General features: G+C 38.5%; 1 protein-coding gene and 1 pseudogene across 1 annotated transcript in view; one reads left to right on the top strand and one right to left on the bottom strand.

Moving 5' to 3' along the window:
• The window catches only part of ZSWIM5 (zinc finger SWIM-type containing 5), a 270,681-nt gene that overhangs the window by 214,754 nt on the left and 34,728 nt on the right, over window positions 1-21,199 (bottom strand). The gene's annotated exons all lie outside the window — the stretch shown is intronic.
• LOC132483453 (ubiquitin-conjugating enzyme E2 K-like) lies at window positions 1,983-17,212 on the top strand (annotated as a pseudogene).

A 21,199-nucleotide genomic window follows, 5' to 3' on the forward strand; every position in this document is an offset into this window, starting at 1 on the left:
TATTTAACTACGTCCTGACTCTTTTTTTTTTTTTTTTTTTTTGGCGGTACGCAGGCCTCTCCCGTTGCGGAGAACAGGCTCCAGACGCGCAGGCTCAGCGGCCATGGCTTACGGGCCTAGCCGCTCCGCGGCATGTGGGATCTTCCGGGACCGGGGCACAAACCCGTGTCCCCTCCATCGGCAGGTGAACTCTCAACCACTGGGCCGCCAGGGAAGCCCTGTGTCCTGACTCTTAAATGTAAATTCCATGAGTGCAGAGATTTTTTTTGGTCTGTTTTGTTCATTGCTGTAACTCCAGAACCTAGAATAGTACCTGGTTCCTGGTAGGGTTCAATGGATATGTGCAGAATAAATAAATGGATACATATTTGTTAATTCAGTCAACAAATATTTCAGTGCCTATAATACACCTTTAGGATACATTAATGAACAAGAAAGGCATGGTCCCAATCCTCATGAAGATTACAGTTTAGGTGAAAAGACGACATTAAACAAATACTACATAATTATGCATAATTCTGAACCCGTGAGCCATGGCCGCTGAGCCTGTGTGTCTGGAGCCTGTGCTCCGCAATGGGAGAGGCCACAACAGTGAGAGGCCCGCATACCGAAAAAAAAAAAAAAAAAAAAAAGCATAATTATGAGAAATGCTCTAAAGGATAGGATATGTAATAAGGAGAATTAATCTAGTGGGATATGAAGGGGGATTCCAAGCTAGATCCTGAAGAAATATATTTAAGCAAAGACTAAAAAATAGGTAGGAATTAGGTGAGTAAAGAAGAGCAAAAGAGGATTACAAATAAAAAGAATGTGCCAGGGCTTCCCTGGTGGCGCAGTGGTTAAGAATCTGCCTGCCAGTGCAGGGGACATGGGTTCAAGCCCTGGTCCAGGAAGATCCCACATGCCGCGGAGCAACTAAGCCTATGCACCACAACTACTGAGCCTGCGCTCTAGAGCCTGCAAGCCACAACTACTGAGCCCACGTGCCACAACTACTGAAGCCCGCGCACCTAGAGCCCATACTCCGGAACAAAAGAAACCACCACAATGAGAAGCCCGCACACCGCAACGAAGAGTAGCCCCCGCTCTCCGCAACTAGAGAAAGCCCACGCACAGCAACGAAGACCCAGCACAGCCAAACAAACAAATAAATAAATAAAATAAACCTATAAAAAAAAAAAAGAATGTGCCAAGACCCTAAAAAGGAACATAGGTGTTTATTTAGCAGCTTTATTGAGAAAAAATTAACGTGCAATAAACTGTACCTATTTAAAGTGTACAATAGGTTACGTCTGACATATTAAGTTTGACATAAGTTTTGACATACATACATGAAACCATCATCACAATTAAGATAATGAACATATCCATCTCCGCCTTGGCACATAATCTGTAATTACTCAACTAATATTTATTGGTACCTAACCATGTGTCAGGCCCTGAGTATACACTGGTATATGATCTCTGCCCTTTGGTACTTAAAGTTCAATAGGTATCTGGTTCAAGGAAGCAAAAGAAAGCCAGTGTAACAATGTCTGGGAAAGTAGGCAGAGGCCATACTTGCAAGGCCTCACAGACCGTATTTTGATCTTAATACAAAGAGTAATGGGAAGCAAGCAGGCAGGGACTCAGTCCATGCTGGACTTGAACAGGAAGGCTTAAGAATGTTTTAAGTAGGGCAGTGACATGATCACATTTGTCTTTTCAGAAAGATCATGCTGACAAAAATGTGAAGAATAGGTAAGTGAAAGTCAAGAGTAGCTTCTGGAGGAACCAGTTAAGCAAGTGCAACAGTCCTGGCCAGACATGATGGTAGTTTGGCCAAGAGTAGTGGTAGCAGAAAGGATAAGTTTTAGACTGATTCAAGAGATTTAGGAAGCAGGACCATCAGGACTTAGTGGTGAATTAGATAAGATGGGTAAGGAAAATGGAGGAGTCAAGGATGATTCTCAGTTTTCTGGCTAAACAATTAGTTGGATGTGATGTCACTACCAAGACAGAGGACTCTAGAGGAAGAAGACTTTGACAGAAACAGTGAGTTCAGTCTTGGACATAGTGAGGTTGACGATCTAAAGAGATACGTAAGTGGACATACCCAGAAGGCAGTTAATTATACCAAGGTTGGAGAGAATAGAAACAGACTGCAAAGGTGACTAAGAAAGGGTGACTAGGCAAAGAAAAGAAATAAAAGGCATTCAAGCTGGGAGGCAAGAAGTAAAACTACTATCTCTATTTAGAGATGGAATGATCTTATATATAGAAAATCCTAAGGAACCTACACAAAAACTATTAGAGATAAATAAACAAGTTCAGCAAGGTTACGAGATCAATACACAAAAATCAATTGTACTTATATGCACTTGTACTGAACAATGAGATTTTAAAAAGCAATCAAAGATATAAAACCTTACCATTACCCCAGGAAGTTTTCTCATGCCCCTTACCACTCAATCCCCTCCAGAGGTAACCAGTGTTCTGATTTTTTTTTAATGATTGATTAGTTTTGCCTATTTTAGAACTTCCTATAATAAAATCAAACAACATGGATAAAGAAGGTGTGGCACATATATACAATGGAATATTACTCAGCCATAAAAAGAAACGAAATTCAGTTATTTGTAGTGAGGTGGATGAAACTAGAGTCTGTCATACAGAGTGAAGTAAGTCAGAAAGAGAAAAACAAATACCGTATGCTAACATATGGAATCTAAGAGAGAAAAAAAAAAGGTCATGAAGAACCTAGGGGTAAGATGGGAATAAAGACACAGACCTACTAGAGAATGGACTTGAGGATATGGGGAGGGGGAAGGGTAAGCTGTGACAAAGTGAGAGAGTGGCATGGACATATATACACTACCAAACGTAAAATAGATAGCTAGTGGGAAGCAGCCGCATAGCACAGGGAGATCAGCTCGGTGCTTTGTGACCACCTAGAGGGGTGGGATAGGGAGGGTGGGAGGGAGGGAGACGCAAGAGGGAGGGGATATGGGAACATATGTATATGTATAACTGATTCACTTTGTTATAAAGCAGAAACTAACACATCATTGTAAAGCAATTATACTCCAATAAAGATGTTAATAAATAAATAAATAATAAAATCAAACAACATGCACTCTTTTGAGTGAGGCTCTTTCACATAGCATAATATTTTTGAGATGTACTCACATTGTTGCACATATCAGTAGTTTGCTCTTTTTTAAAAAAATTATTGTCACACAAAGCTGACATTATTTTTTTTTATTGGAGTATAGTTGCTTTACACTGCTGTGTCAGTTTCTGTACAGCAAAGTGAATCAGCCATACGTACACATATATCCCCTCTTTTTTAGATTCCCTTCCCATTTAGGTCACCACAGAGCACTAAGCAGAGTTCCCTGTGCTATATAGTAGATTCTCATTAGTTATCTATTTTATACATAGTAGTGTATATATGTCAATCCCAATCTCCCAGTTCATCCCACCCCCCAGTTTGCTCCTTTTTATTGCTGAGTAGTAGTCCATTGTATGAATATAATAGTTTATTTAGCCATCCTTCTGTTCATGCACAACAAGGCTGTTTCCAGTTTGGGGCTATTACAACTAAAGCTGCCATGAACATTATTGTACATGGTTTTTGTTGACATCTTTTTTTTTTTTTTTTGGCTGCACCGGGTCTTAGTTGCGGCATGCAGGATCTTCATCGCTGCATGTGGGATCTTTAGTTGTGGCATGCAGACTCTTAGTTGTAGCACACAGACTCGTAGTTGGGGCATGTGGACTCTTAGTTGCAGCATGCATGAGGGATCTAGTTCCCCGACCATGGATTGAACCTGGGCCCCGTGCATTGGTAGTGTGGAGTCTTACCCACTGGACCACCAGGCAACTCCCTTTGTTGACATTTTTGAAATGTGCTTTCATTTATTTTGAGTAAATACTTGAGTGGAATTTCTGATCACAGGGTAGGTGTATCTGTAGACCGTTGTCCAAAGTGGTTATACAATTTTATATTCCCAAAAATAATGTGTAAGACTTCTGATTGCTCCACATCCTTACCCATATTTGGCTTTTTAATTTTAGCCATTCTGGTGGGAATGTAGTAATACTATCTCATTGTGGTTTTACTTTACACTTCCCTGATGACTAATAATGTTGAGTGCTTTTTATTGTGCTTATTAGTCATTTGTATAGCATAATCTTTGTGATGTGTTTGTTTACATCTTTTGCCCATATTATATTGGGTTGCTTGTCTTATTACTGAATTGCAAGAGTTCTTTATATATCTCAATACCAATCTTTAGTCAACATATGTTTGGCAAATATTATCCCAGGTGACAAGTATTTATGGACTGAGTTGCTTATAGTTTTTAAGTAATGTTACAGAACTTCTCTCTTTGAAATCAAATAGATTTGGATTTAAATCCTGGCTTTACCTATAACTAGCTGTGGGAATTTGAGCAAGGTATTTAACTTTGGGGGCATTTTTTTCCATCTGTAAAACAGAGACACCACTTACCTTTATAGGGTTGTTGTGATGACTTAGACAATGGATTTAGACATATCTGGCATATAAAAGGTTTTCAATAAATGTTAGTTCCATTCTTTTCTGATTTTAGTTCTATGATAATATGGCAATTGCTACCTTAAATAGCTGAACTGCAATTCTTACACTGTAAAACTCTATAAAAATTTGAATTTTCACAATGGTAAAAATCATTGCAATAGTGGAAACCATAAAGAATTAGGGCTCCTGGGAAGAGAGTAATGTATCTTTCTTTTATTCTAGTTCAGTAACATATTCAAAATAAGGCTGAACCTAAAAGTAGCTAAATCAAATGAAATTCATCTGGAGGTAAAATTGAAAAGAATAAGGTGAAAAATTCAAATTGTGTTGTGCTAAGTCATCTGTTATAGCATGTGGAAAATTTAAGTAACATGCTATTGCAAATACAATTGTACTAAATCCCATCTACACCAGAGTTAGTTGTATTTCATCTCTTACAGAAATTCACATAAAAATAGGTTTAACCCAAAAACATTTTTACAGAATAACTTCAACATAATAATGTTTATGTAAAAGTTGTGCTAATAACTTCCTATAAATAAGCAAATTCAGTTCTAGTAATTACTGTAATTGTTATTATACAGTACAGAACTTGCTTTATTTTTCCTATATTTATTTGTTGCTATAAAAAATTTCAGGTTCTGGATCTAAATTCTGCCCCCTTGGTTTACTAGTCAAGCAACTTAACTCTTCTAAATCTCATTCCTCTCATTTGTAAAATGGAGATGGTAATATTATCTATCTTATATTACTGCTATGAGGATTAAGTAAGTGTATAAAGCCCTTAGCACAGAATACTTTTAGCACATAATAAGTGATCAATAATATTAGTTATTTGTTATTGTTGTTTACTGTGTTATTGTTGTTTATTATGTCTTACTTGCAAGACATAAATCTTTCCAAACAGTAAATCCAGAATGGTCTGTGAAAATGAAAATATTGGGAAGCATGGCACTGAAATGAGCTCTTCAATTCATCTCCCACTCCCACTTCCAGCCCTATGCCACTGCCTTAAACTAGCCACTTCTCTCACTTTTTCTGTCTATTACAATAGCCTTCTACGTCCATTCTTTAGTCTCACCAATCCATTCTCCACACTGAGGTGAGAATGATCTATCTCAAGATCAAATCTGGCCATGTCACCACCCTTGTTATTAAAAAGCTTGTATGGCTTCCCATCTATCTACAGCAGAAGCCATAAACTGATAGCCTACAGGTTGAGTAAAAAATAAAGATGAAGGGTTTTTTCCCACACACACACAGGTGCTTTGAAAATATGATTTCATATTAAAAATATGGATATGTAACTTCTCTTCAAAAAATTAGAAAATTCAACAACACTAGGCCCAAATTTCCACATAGAAAACTGTGCTGGAGCAGAGGACAGGAGACCTAGATAAGACAGGGCATATGTGATTTGTGATTTCCAGTTTACCACAGTCCTTATCCACTTCAATTCATTCAAGTACCTTACCTGCCTGGCTCCCCATAAACAACTGAATCTGTGCTACCTGCTTTACAGGATACATTCTAAACTCCTTAGAAAGACAGACCCTTGATGATCTGGGTTCAAGTTAAATTTCCTCTCAATTTCCATCATCTCTCTTATGCTTTCCCTTTATACATGTGCTATAGTCAACACTTCTCAAAAACACCACACCTTCCTTGTAAGCTGTACATTTAGTTCCTTCTGCTTGGAATGTCCTTCCCACATTTGTTTCCCCAGGAAACGAATGCTTCTACTCCTCGAAATGAGATAATGGTAGCACAGAGGCGGGCATATAGTAACCTCTCATTAAATATCCTTACAACAATTCTAAGAGGTAGATATTATGACCCTATATTACGGACAAGGATGTTGTTGCCTAAATAAAGTAAGTAACTTAATCAAGACCAAGGAGCTAGTGAAACATTTGGAATTTCTTTTTCCACCGTTGATAGGATTTTTTTTAATCCAATTGTTTTTTCCTTAATTGAAGTATAAGTGATTTATAATGTTGTGTTACTTTCTAGTGTATAGCGAAGTGATTGAGTTATACACATATATGTATTCTTTTTCATATTCTTTCCCATTATGGATTATTACAGGATGTTAAATATAGTTCCCTGTGCCATACAGTAGGACCTTGTTATCTATTTTACATATAGTAGTTTTTTGGGGTTTTTTTGCGGTACGCGGGCCTCTCACTGCTGTGGCCTCTCCCGTTGCGGAGCACAGGCTCCGGACGCGCAAGCTCAGCGGCCATGGCTCACGGGCCCAGCCGCTCCGCGGCATGTGGGATCCTCCTGGACCGGGGCACGAACCCACGTCCCCTGCATCGGCAGGCGGACTCTCAACCACTGCGCCACCAGGGAAGCCCTGTTTTTGTTTTTTTAATATTTATTTATTTATTTGGCTGTGCCAGGTCTTACTGCGGCACACAGGATCTTCGTTACCGTGTGCAGGATTTCCTTGTGGCGTGCAGGATCTTCGTTGAGACACACAGGATCTTTAGCTGCTCATGCAAGACCTAGTTCCCTGACAAGGGATTGAACCTGGGCCCCCTCCATTGGGAGCACAGAGTCTTAACCACTGGACCACCAGGGAAGTCCCTACATATAGTAGTTTGTATCTTTAATCCCATAATCCTAATTTATCCCTTCTCCCTGCTTTCCCCCTTGGCAAACACAAGCCTGTTCTCTATTTCTGTGAGTCTGTTTCATTTTCATAGATAAGTTCATTTGTGTCCTATATTAGTTTCCACATAAAAGTGATATCACATGGTATCTGTCTTTCTCTTTCTGACTTATTTCACTTAGTATGATAATCTCTAGGTCCACCCAAGTAGTTGCAAATGGCACTATTTCAGTCTTTTTTATGGCTGAGTAGTATTCCATTGTGTGTGTGTGTGTGTGTGTGTGTGTGTGTGTGTGTGTGTGTATGCCACATCTTCTTTATCCATTCATCTATCGATGGACATGTAGGTTGCTTCCATGTCTTGGCTGTTGTAAATAGTGCTGCTATGAACACTTGGGGTACTTGTATCTTTTTGAATTAGAGTTTTCTCTAGATATACGCACAGGATTGGGATTGCTGGATCATATGGAAACTGTATTTTTAGTTTTTTGAGGAACCTCCATACTGCTTTCCAGAGTGGCTGCACCAATTTACATTCCTACAGCAGTATAGGAGGGTACCCTTTATTCCATGCCCTCTGCAGCATTTGTTATTCGTAGACTTTGTAATAATGGCCATTCTGACCAGTGTGAGGTGGCACCTCATTATAGTTTTGATTTGTATTTCTCTAATAATTAGCGTTCTTGAGCATCATTTCATGTGGTCATTGGTGATCTCTATGTCTTCTTTGGAGAAATATCCATTTAGGTCTCCTGCCCATTTTTGATTGGGTTGTTTGCTTTTCTGTTATTGAGCTGTATGAGCTATTTGCATATTTTGGAAGTTAAGCCCTTGTCAGGCACATCAATTGCAAATACTTTTTCCATTCCATAGGTTGTCTTTTCATTTTGTTTATAGTTTCCTTTACTGTGCAAAAGCTTGTAAGTTTGATTAGGTCTCATTTGTTTATTTTGCTCTGCTGTTGGAAAAGTTGTCTGGAAGGATGTTCAGATGACTTTTATCTTTTTTTGCTGTACTTTTATATTTTCTTGTAATTAATTAGTATGTAATTTTTTATTTTAAGAAATAATTCTTTTTGAATCCTCAAGAGTAAAGGGATTAATCATAATCCCTCCCACCTCACTCAAAAACATACCAAATCACATTTAGGAAGTAAATATTTAAGTCCTAAGAATAGGTAACTACATAAATTAGAAGACACTTTTAATTTTAAAAAGACATGTTAGGGCTTCCCTGGTGGCACAGTGGTTGAGAGTCCACCTGCCGATGCAGGGGACACGGGTTCGTGCCCTAGTCTGGGAATATCCCACATGCCGCGGAGTGGCTGGGCCCGTGAGCTATGGCTGCTGAGCCTGCGCGTCCGGAGCCTGTGCTCTGCAATGTGAGGGCACAGCGATGAGAGGCCCGAGTACAGCAAAAAAATAAATAAATAAATAAAAAGACATGTTATATGCTCAATGCCCCTGAAATAATTTCTTATTAAGTTACAAATGACTAGAGAATTGCCAATATTTATAGCACAGTACTGAACTTACATTATTTCACATGATTACTGAAAAGTAATTACATTTATCTCATAATACAGCAATCGTTTTCTTCAGAGATCATATATATTTCACATCCACTATAGATTCTTTTTTTTTTTTTTTAGATTCAATGCAATCCCTATCAAACTACCACTGGCATTCTTCACAGAACTAGAACGAAAAATTTCACAATTTGCATGGGAACAGAAAAGACCCAAAATAACAAAAGCAATCTTGAGAAAGAAAAATGGAACTGGAGGAATCAGGCTCCTGGACTTCAGACTATACACAAAGCTACAGTAATCAAGATAGTATGGTACTGGCACAAAAACAGAAATATAGATCAGTGGAACAGGATAGAAAACCCAGAGATAAACCCACACACATATGGTCACCTTATTTTTGATAAAGGAGGCAAGAATATACACTGGAGAAAAGACAGCCTCTTCAATAAGTGGCGCTGGGAAAATTGGACAGCTACATGTAAAAGAATGAAATTACAACACTCCCTAACACCATACACAAAAATAAACTCAAAATGGATTAAAGACCTAAATGTAGGGTCAGACACTATCAAACTCTTAGAGGAAAACATAGGGAGAACGCTCTATGACATACATCACAGCAAGATTCTTTCTGACCCACCTCCTAGAGAAATGGAAATAAAAACAAAAATAAACAAATGGGACCTAATGAAACTTCAAAGCTTTTGCACAGCAAAGGAGAACATAAATAAGATGAAAAGACAACCCTCAGAATGGGAGAAAATATTTGCAAATGAAGCAACTGATAAAGATTAATCTCCCAAATTTACAAGCAGCTCATGCAGCTCTGTATCAAAAAAAACAAACAACCCAATCCAAAAATGGGCAGAAGACCTAAACAGACATTTCTCCAAAGAAGATATACAGATTGCCAACAAACACATGAAAGAATGCTCAACATCACTAATCATTAGAGAAATGCAAATCAAAACTACAATGAGGTATCACCTCACACCAGTCAGAATGGCCATCATCAAAACATCTACAAACAATAAATGCTGGAGAGGGTGTGGAGAAAAGGGAACCCTCTTGCATTGTTGGTGGGAATGTAAACTGATACAGCCACTATGGAGAACAGTATGGAGGTTCCCTAAAAAACTAAAAGTAGAAGTACCATACGTCCCAGCAATCCCACTACTGGGCATATACCCTGAGAAAACCATGATTCAAAAAGAGTCATGTACCACAACGTTCATTGCAGCTCTGTTTACAATAGCCAGGACATGGAAGCAACCTAAGTGTCCATCGACAGATGAATGGATAAAGAAGATGTGGCACACTGTTGGTGGGAATGTAAATTGATACAGCCACTATGGAGAACAGTACGGAGGTTCCTTAAAAAACTAAAAATAGAACTACCATACGACCCAGCAATCCCACTACTGGGCATATACCCTGAGAAAACCATAATTCAAATAGAGTCATGTACCAAAATGTTCATTGAAGCTCTATTTACAATAGCCAGGACATGGAAGCAACCTAAATGTCCATCAACAGACGAGTAGATAAAGAAGATGTGGCACATATATACAATGGAATATTACTCAGCCATAAAAGGAAACGAAATTGAGTTATTTGTAGTGAGGTGGATGGACCTAGAGTCTGTCATACAGAGTGAAGTAAGTCAGAAAGAGAAGAACAAATACCGTATGCTAACACATATATATGGAATCTAAAAAAAAAAAATGGTCATGAAGAACCTAGGGGCAAGATGGGAATAAAGACACAGATCTTCTAGAGAATGGACTTGCAGATACGGGGAGAGGGAAGGGTAAGCTGGGACAAAATGAGAGAGTGGGGGCTTCCCTGGTTGCGCAGTGGTTGAGAGTCCGCCTGCCGATGCAGGGGACACGGGTTCGTGCCCTGGTCTGGGAAGATCCCACATGCCACGGAGCGGCTGGGCCCGTGAGCCATGGCCGCTGAGCCTGCGTGTCCAGAGCCTGTGCTCTGCAACGGGAGAGGCCACAATAGTGAGAGGCCCATGTACTGCAAAAAAAAAAAAAAATTGAGAGAGTGGCATGGACATGTATACACTACCAAATGTAAAATAGATACCTAGTGGGAAGCGGCCGCATTGTACAGGGAGATCAGCTCGGTGCTTTGTGACCACCTGGCGGGGGATAGGGAGGGTGGGAGGGAGGGAGATGCAAGATGGAAGAGATATGGGGACATATGTATATGTATAACTGATTCACTTTGTTGTAAAGCAGAAACCAACACACCATTGAAAAGCAATTATACTGCAATAAAGATGTTTAAAAATAAAATGAAATTAAAAAATAAAAGATACATGCACCCCCCCAGAAAAATAGATGTTGCACATATATACAATGGAATATTACTCAGCCATAAAAAGGCACGAAATTGTGTTAACTTAGTGAGGTGGATGGACCTAGAGTCTGTCATAGAGAGTGAAGTCAGAAAGAAAAACACCATATGCTAACACATATATATGGAATCTAAAAGGAAAAAAAAAAAGGTCATGAGGGACCTAGGGGCAAGAAGGGAATAAAGACTCAGACGTAGAGAATGGACTTGAGGACACGGGGAGGGTAAGCTGGGACAAAGTAAGAGAGTGACATGGACATATATACACTACCAAATGTAAAATAGATAGCTAGTGGGAAGCACCTGCATAGCACAGGGAGATCAGCTCGGTGCTTTGTGACCACCTAGAGGGGTAAGATAGGGAGGATGGAAGGGAGATGCAAGGGGGAGGAGATATAGGGATATATGTATATGTATGCCTGATTCACTTTGTTGTAAAGCAGAAACTAACACACCATTGTAAAGCAATTATATTCCAATAAAGATGTTAAAAAAAATAAAAGAATCCGCCTGCCAATGAAGGGAACACAGGTTCAAGCCCTGGTCCGGGAAGATTCCACATGCCGCGGAGCAACTAAGCCCATGCGCCACAACTACTGAGACTGCACTCTAGAGCCTGTGAGCCAAAACTACTGAGCCCACGGATTGCAACTATATTGAAGCCCACGTGCCTAGAGCCCGTGCTCAGCAACAATAAAAGCCACCGTGATGAGAAGCCTGCGCACTGCAATGAAGAGTAGCCCCCACTCACCGCAGCTAGACAAAGTCCGAGTGCAGCAACGAAGACCCAGTGCAGCGAGAAAAAAAACAAACAAAGAACATTGTGTAGAACTAAGAAATTTCAACACAAGGATTTATTCAAACAATTAACTGCTATATCAGTTATTGAAAAATACTGCCAACAGAACAACTTCTATATGTTGGCTTCCAGAATGGCCTATGTTCCTCCATATACATTTTCATTTCCCTAAAATCAAGTTTTCCTTAAAAAATCAATAAAACGTCAAATACCCTCCTCCATTGTCTTTTCAGTGAGCTCCAGTACTATACCACAGCAACTAAGACTCAAAAAAATTAATTTTATACTGAAAAAAAATATTGTATGGTATTTCTTTGTTCTAAGGTCAGAAAGTCAATTGCATTTGAATTGTCTACAATGGCATGTATCTGACCAAGATTAATTTAAAACAGATGTCTTTGAAACCAAAGTCCATTCAACAGTTTCACAGCCTATCAACCTTGTGAAAGCCACTCTTGCTGCAGCTCTGCTGACTATTACACTTCTTTCAGAAATAGTTCAGTCTATTTTTATAAGGTAGAAGGTCATATTATTATATTCCATAACCCCATAAGGATCACAAAAGTACAAAGGAGATAAAGCATGATCTAAAGGGCTTCCTGAGAGTGAACATTAACCAATACTATCAAGAAAATTGCTGAGGAATATTATATGCTGTATGAAACATTATATCACTGTAACCAGTTTTTTTAATTATGAATAATTCAACAAATATACTTTCAAAGAAATTTAACCAACTGCTTAGCAAATTATTTTAAGAAAATTTTTACAAAATTATTAGGAATTACAGTTGTTTTTATAACACAAAAAAGGTAAAAGATATTTAAATGAGGCTGTTCAAGTAAGAGCTTACCTTTTTCACTCACCTGCTGCTTTAAAGAATCATAAATTTCATTATATGGATTTTTCAGCCTAAAAATTCTTTTTAAAATCTGCCCAAATTCATAATATCCAAAAATGCAGGGGGACAGCTTTTCATATTATAAGAATGCTTACAGGGCCTCCCTGGTGGCGCAGTGGTTGAGAGTCCGCCTGCCGATGCAGGGGATACGGGTTCGTGCCCCGGTCTGGGAGGATCCCATATGCCGCGGAGCGGCTGGGCCCGTGAGCCATGGCCGCTGGGCCTGCGCATCCGGAGCCTGTGCTCCACAACGGGAGAGGCCACAACAGTGAGAGGCCCACATAACGCAAAAAGGGGAAAAAAAAAAAAAAAAAAAGAATGCTTACAGGTGTGTACACAGATGTAATGTTCAAATTAAAGGAAAGATGATCCATTCAATGCTGAATCCAAAATATAACCCAAAGGGTTGTAAAAATGAACAAACAGGATTGTTTGGGGGCTACCCTATACTTTGTTTTGACCATACTTGTTGAGTGAATATTAATAGTTGTACTTTCCTCTCAAAAAATTTAATCTGCCCAAGAAAGGAGATAAAATGCCAACCTCAGTTGTAATAAATAGCATATATGTTCATTAAAAGCAACATTATAATAACTGAAGAACCCAGTGCCAAATTAGTACTACAAATATATTCTTAGTGGAGTGAGCTAAAATGAATATGTTCTTTTAAAAAATGATATATTTTACTTTGCAGACAACTGAAAAAATTTCTAACTTACAGTTCTGTAGCAAATATACCACATATGACCTTAGACAAGTCACAACTAATATCAATACAGAACTTTATACTTCAACAAGCACTTCAGATATATTACCTCCTGCAGCTGAACTCTGGGAGAAAATATTCTGCCATAAAAGGAGCTACGAAGATTGTTGCACGCTTTTTTCTCCCACAGCATGTCCTTATGATCTTCCCAGAACCTCTAGGATCACAGGGTTTGGAGCAGTTAGCAAATGAACTGCATATTTAGATTACAACCATCATATAAATCACCCTTTTTTTTTTGGCTGGGCCGTGAAGCTTGCAGGATCTTAGTTCCCCAACCAGGGATCGAACCCAGGCCCCGGCAGTGAAAGCGCAGAGTCCTAACCACTGGACTGCCAGGGAATTCCCGTAAATCACTCTTAAAATGAGTTTTATAAACCACTCATCAGTAACACTTCTAAATGTTCGGCCTCTTTTCTTCCTTCTACGGCTTTCTAACAAATTCCATAATGTAATGAAAACTGAAACTAACTAAATTGCTACTGGTAAATCATAAAGACAATTAAAAATAAGGTGAAGAAAATCAACAATATATTCCCCATTTATGAAGTCACCTGTTTTTCTTTCTTTTTAAATTTATTTATTTATTTATTTACTTATTTATTTATTTATTTATTTTGGCTGCATTGGGTCTTCATTACTGCACACAGGCTTTCTCTAGCTGCAGCGAGCAGGGTCTACTCTTTGCTGTGGTGCATGGGCTTCTCATTGCAGTGGCCTCTCTTGTTGCCAAGCACGGGCTCTAGGCACGTAGGCTTCAGTAGTTGCAGCACGTGGGCTCAGTATATGCCGCTCACGGGCCCTAGAGCGCAGGCTCAGTAGTTGTGGCACACGGGCTTAGTTGCTCCGCGGCATGTGGGATCTTCCCAGACCAGAGCTCGAACCCATGTACCCTGAATTGGCAGGCGGATTCTTAACCACTGCGCCACCAGGGAAGCCCTGTTTTTCTATCTGTACTGCAAAGTGAATTATTTCCTTCATTTAAATTATAACTATCACTAATTTCAACCATTTTATACTACTGGAGAAAAAGTTAATCTTGTAAGAATACATAATAGGGGGACTTCCCTGGTGGTCCAGTGTCTAAGACTCTGAGCTCCCAATGCAGGGGACCAGGTTCAATCCCTGGTCAAGGAACTAGATCCCACACGTTGCAACTAAAAAGATCCTGCACATGGCAACAAAATTCCCGTGTGCCGCAACTAAGACCCGGGGCAGCCAAATAAATAAATAAATAAAATTTTTTTTTAAAAAGAGGGACTTCCCTGGTGGGGCAGTGGTTAAGAATCTGCCTGCCAATGCAGTGGACACGGGTTCAAGCCCTGGTCCAGGAAGATCCCAGATGACGCAGAGCAATGAAGCCCATGCACCACAACTACTCAGCCTGCGCTCTAGAGCGCGCGAGCCACAGCTGCTGGGCCTGCGTGCCGCAACTACTGAGTCCTGTGTGCCTGGAGCCTATGATCCGCAATGGGAGAGGCCGCTGCAGTGAGAAGGGTAGCCCCTGCTCGCCACAACTAGAGAAGGCCCTCACGCAGCAACGAAGACCCAATGTGGAAAAAATAAATTAAAAACGAAAAAGGAATACAAAATAGATCCCTGATATATTAATTTAATATACTAGGCTCAACAATAGATTTACTGTTCTACTACAGCAGCAGCTAGTTTTTTTTTAAGGCTATGCATTAAAGATGTGATATAATGTATAAGGCAAGAATGGGTGCTATTAAAAGCAATAAAGACTTGTCACAGTCTATATATAAAATCTATGTCTGAATTTTCTTATTTATGGACAGGAAAGGAAAAATAATTTCAGTATATAATGTTTTCACTTAATTGATTTGTTTAGCCCTTCTCAATCACTATTTTGGACTTAAGTTATTCATTTTATTTTTCACTATGCATAATTGAATATGGCATAATGATTAAGATTTTAGACAGAGGTACCAGACTGCCTTGGTTCTAACCTCAGCTCTGCCACTTAACTAGTTGTGTGACCTTGGACAAATTCTTACGTGGGAATCATGTCTTCATCCGTAAAATCGGAATAATAAAATACACACCTCAAAAAGACTACTGTAAGAATGAAATAAGTTAAAACATGTTAAACACTTAGCACAATGCTAGCATAGTAAATGTTCACTATATATGTATTAGCTATTACTATTATTGTTGCCACTGTTATGCAAAATAAGTGATATATTATTGGTATACTAAATAACAATATTTACAAAGCTTTAAAAATCATAAGACTATAAGTTTATACAACCAAGAAAGACATAATTTTTTTAAAACTCAAAACTTTAGCTTGTCATTTGAATAATAACCAAGTATCATTTAAAATAAATGATACTTGGTTATTATATAAATGATACTTGGTTATTATTATTGAGGGACTTCCCTGGTGGCACAGTGGTTAAGACTCCGTGCTCCCAATGGAGGGGGCCCGGGTCCAATCCCTGGTCAGGGAACTAGATCCTACATGCATGCCACAACTAAGGAGCCTGTGAGCCGCAACTAAGGAGACCACCTGCTGCAACTAAGGAACCCACATGCTGCCACCAAGGGAGCCAGTGAGCTGCAACTAAGACCCAGCACAACCAAATAAATAAATAAATAAATAAATAAATATTTAAAAATAAATAAATAAAATGAAATAAATGATGAGTTATACATGTTTGTACTATTGATAATTTAACCTTTAAAATGAACATGAAATAAAACTAAAATATTGGTTTTGATGAAGCCAGCTAATAACTGGGTTTGGAGTACCAAAGTGAATTTATTTAATCCATGGAGGTTGGGAATCTGAGAAACTTGAAGTGGAGTTTGGAGAAGGTGCAGGTTTAGGTGACGACAAAATCAAGGGTATGATTATGGGGATAAGAGCTTACAGTCTATTAATATTTGTCGGGAACAGACACAGTCCTAATCCTATCCCCTTGCTCTTGTACAAGAATTGAGAAAAAATGGACAAAGATGACAAATTAGGCAACAGTCTCTCATCAACCACAGATAGCTGTTGATTTTAACATCCTTTTAATCAAATCAGGAGCTTTACAAGCAAAAATCAAATGAAAGTAGATCTTGTAGATGAGAATTTTACAGAATTAGGAGGAGAAATAGCAGGACCTCCAGACACACCATATGAAGGAGGAAGATATCAACTAGAGATTAAAATAACACAAACATATCCATTTAATCCCCCTAAGATCCGGTTTATCACTAAAATATGGCATCCTAATATTAGTTCCATCACAGGGGCTATTTGTTTGGATATCCTGAAAGATCAATGGGCAGCAGCAATGACTCTCCGCACGGTATTATTGTCATTGCAAGCACTACTGGCAGCTGCAGAACCAGATGATCCACAAGATGCAGTAGTAGCAAATCAGTACAAACAAAATTCCGAAATGTTCAAATAGACACCTCGACTTTGGGCACATGTGTATGCTGGAGCACCAGTTTCTAGTCCAGAATACACCAAAAAAATACAAAATCTATGTGCTATCAGCTTTGATAGGAATGCGGTAATAGTGGCCTTGTCTTCAGAATCATGAGATGTAGAGACTGCAACAGAATTGCTTCTGAGTAGTAACTGAGACATAGAGCTGCTGATGTAGTCAAGCTTGCCCCTTCTTGAGGAGCATCAACATCTGTTATTTTTAGGATTCTGCGGAGATTTCTTTTAAACTGGCATTCTTGCCTAATGATGTTTTCTAGGCACCACTGGAGACTGAAAAAAAAACCCTGCTCTGTAAATAAAGCTAATTAAACGTCTGTAAATTTAAAAAGGGGAAATACTTTAATTTTTTTCTTACTTAATAGTGTAAAAATTCTTTGAGTTAAGTTAAAACCATGGAAAGAACATGCTACTTTAGTGTTTAGCAGTGTACCAAGACCAGCAAGAGTTTGCTTCAGGATTTCGTTGAATAATTAAGATAATATTTTGAGTGTGTCAGGGCTATTCAAATTATTGGTGTTGCATCACAGCTACCTTAACTGTTTTTAACATGGATCCTCTGTGGCTGTGAATTTACTTGCATGCTTGTACCTGACTTCTTAGGATGGGTAGCTGAAAAGACCACCATTTTAAGCATTTGAGAATTCTTAAATATGAGATTATTCAGAATTGAAGATGGTGACCTATTCAGAGCCTTTTTGTCCTTGTCAACAGCCTGGAACACTATATCTGTTTTTCCTCTCTTACCACACACAGCTAATATTCTAATAGTAAATTTCTCTAAATTTGTGGGGAAACGTGCTGAGGAACAGTATCCCTTGCTCCATTTTTAGGTCATTCATTTGGAATGTTCTGTCACAATTCTTCACTCTTAAAACTTTCGTATATAAGCAATAATGTAAAACTAGAGCTGCCAATTTTGTTTCTCTTGCAAAAACACTAAATACTTGATGTTGCAGTATTCCCAGATTTAATGAAAGAACCCAGCTTAATTTTTCAGTGAATTTAACATCTTTCTATTTTTAAACTGATGAAATTTTTCTTTGACAACTTGCAAGGATGAAATCGACTGTTCGGAGCTTCCCTGGTGGCGCAGTGGTTGAGTCCGCCTGCCGATGCAGGGGACACGGGTTCGTGCCCCCATCCGGGAAGATTCCACACGCTGCGGAGAGGCTGGGCCCGTGAGCCATGGCTGCTGCGCCTGCGCGTCCGGAGCCTGTGCTCCGCAACGGGAGAAGCCACAACAGTGAGAGGTCCGCGTACCGCAAAAAAAAAAAAAAAAAAAAAAAACTCTTTGCAGTTTTTTTGTTTGTACGTTTTTTGTTTTTTTGCGGTACGCGGGCCTCTCCTGTTGCAGAGAACAGGCTCGGGACGCGCAGGCTCAGTGGCCATGGCTCACGGGTCCAGCCGCTCCGCGGCATGTGGGATCTTCCCAGACCGGGGAATAAACCCATGTCCCCTACATCGGCAGGCGGACTCTCAACCACTGCGCCACCAGGGAAGCCCCTGTTTGCAGTTTTTTAAGCCTAAGTTTGGCTTTATAAGAGATTGCTTTATTAGATCCTTTTTTTTTTTTTTTTTTTTTGCAGTACGCGGGCCTCTCACTGCTGTGGCCTCTCCCGTTGCGGAGCACAGGCTCCGGACACACAGGCCCAGCAGCCATGGCTCACGAGCCCAGCCACTCCACGGCATGTGGGATTTTCCCAGACCAGGGCACGAACCTGTGTCCCCTGCATCGGCAGGCAGGCCCCCAACCACTGCGCCACCAGGGAAGCCCCCTGGATCCTTTAAAAGTCACTCTTGCTTGCATTTCCCCCTATTGACACAAAAAAGCTGTGTTGGTATTTTACTCTACATACTTCAAATGCACATAGGAATAGAAGTGTGTTATAAATCTAGCTTTCTTTATGATGTTTCTGATAATATGAGAATTGAAAACTTTACCTTCTCTTGTACATAGTCAGACTTTCTAAACATTTCATTCTAAGTTCAAAAGTTTGAAAATTATTAGTTTTGCAAGTTCAAACACTAATGTGACCATTTTATGAAGGGTGAAATGGATTTGTGTAGGCTGTTCTATACATAGAAACACAGTTCTTAATAAATATTCAGGGCCAATGCAAAAATAACAAAAATGTAATGGAATCAGAATGAATTAAAGTAAGGCTGTATATTGAAAGTCTTATTATAAAAGGCTTGCTTTCTTCAAGCGTTACTTATCTTAAATTATAATGGTGAAGTGTTTGGAAAATAGTTTTGAACCATAAATTCAGCATAATTTCATTTGACTTCTCAATAATCTTAGAAGCAATAAAAGAACCATTATTAAATATATTGTAATGTTAAGACGTGGCGGTTCTTCCAAAAACTTGTAAGGCTTTCCTAATGAATAATAAACTCTTGTAGTTGATTTTATTGCATACTAAACACAAGTTTCTGGGTTTTTCCCCTATATGTTTGCTTAAGTATAAATTTCTTTATACAATCACCTCCTTTTGTTGTAGTTTAGTTACTTTCTAAAGATGCCAAAGGAAAGAGGATTTTTCTTATTTATATTAAATAGCTAAAACCATGTACTTTTCTTTATATTTTTGAAGGGTGGAATTGTGTGAAAATGTGGACAGTTTTGTTCCATTGTTGGTTAGAATTTTATTTTTTTTTTAGTGGCAGATGGCTTGGTAATGTTAGTAATATTTGGATTATTTTAAATATCAAACACCTCTACCCAGTTTACTATTTGCCTATATTATCAGGGTATATTTAATTGTCCTGTGGTTTGACAAATAAGAGAGAAAGAACTGAGAAGTTACTAAGGGTCAAGCATTATATACTTTGCTCTTGGAGGCAGCTATACCTTGCCTATGACTTTTATGCATATTAGCCCCTTAGGGTTTATGCATCTAACTACAATTCAATATCCCCAATGCCCAGGAAATTGAAAAGTACAAATTTTCATTTCAAAAATTTACCTCATTTACATTTAATGTGATAATCTCTTTCTTTTTCTGGTACATTTCCTACTGTCACCTTCTGTTGTTCTGTTTGTTTGTTTTTTCCTATTTTTCTACAGGTAGATTTATTTCCCAAACATAGAAATAAAGGCAATTGCTTTTTTCTGTGGTCTTCAAAAAAAAAAACACTAAAATATTAAAAATGACTCAATTATTCAAATAACTTTGGAGATTTGAAATGTTAAGCTAAGAAACAAAAAATATTCTATTAAACAGCTCAAAGTAAATAGGTAATATGGAAGCACTCATTATTAAATAAAGTTCATATGAGATTAAATATCATTATTTATTCCTTTTATTTTGAAATTATCTCAAATTTGCAAAATACGTGCAAGTACAATTCAAATAATTTTTTGGAGGGAGGAATATTTCCTAATTTTTTTCCAACTTCATTGAAGTATGATTGACAAATAAAAATTGTATATATTTAGGTTGTACAACATGATTTTTTAAGTTATACAATGTGATGGTTTAATATACGTATACATTGTGAAATGCTTACCACAATCAAGTTAATTAACATATCCATCACTTCACATAGTACCATTTGTGCCTGTGTGTGTATGTGTATGTATGGTAAGGATACTTAAGATGTACCCTCTTAGCAAATTCCAGTATACAATACAGTATTATTAACTATAATCATTATGCTATATATTAGATCCTTAAAACTTATTCATCTTACAACTGAAAGTTTGTACCCCTTGACCAACATCTCCCTGCTCCCTCACTCCCTAGCCCCTGACAACCACCATTCTACTCTCCGGTTCTATGAGTCTGACGTTTTTAGATTCCCAAATAATCTATGGGCCATCTAAGTTGCTGGGCTCTAACACTCCCTTTTAGGCTGCTGCCACTTGGTGCTGCTACATTCCCTCTTTCCCTGTCTAACTTCCTTTTCTCTCTTGCTTCACGAAGGTTTGGACTGAATTTTTCAGGAAAGTAAGGCAGAAGAGAGAAAAGGTTAAGGGTTCAGAGACTAGAGAGAAGAGGAAAGAGGAAGAGCAAGTATTTTATTATATCTTACGATTAGCTATTTTGCTATACTACGACTCCTTATGCTCACAAAACCTATCTTGAAAATAGAAAATAAATAGTACAGAAAAATAATAGGAAAGAAAAAAGAATATGATACCGAAAAAGAAAAAAACATTTTTCTTAAATGTACTTAATCTTTGTTCTTACTTTATTTTATGCTTCC

Source organism: Mesoplodon densirostris, chromosome 2, assembly GCF_025265405.1.
Source record: "Mesoplodon densirostris isolate mMesDen1 chromosome 2, mMesDen1 primary haplotype, whole genome shotgun sequence".
In the NCBI taxonomy this organism is placed as follows: domain Eukaryota; kingdom Metazoa; phylum Chordata; class Mammalia; order Artiodactyla; family Ziphiidae; genus Mesoplodon; species Mesoplodon densirostris.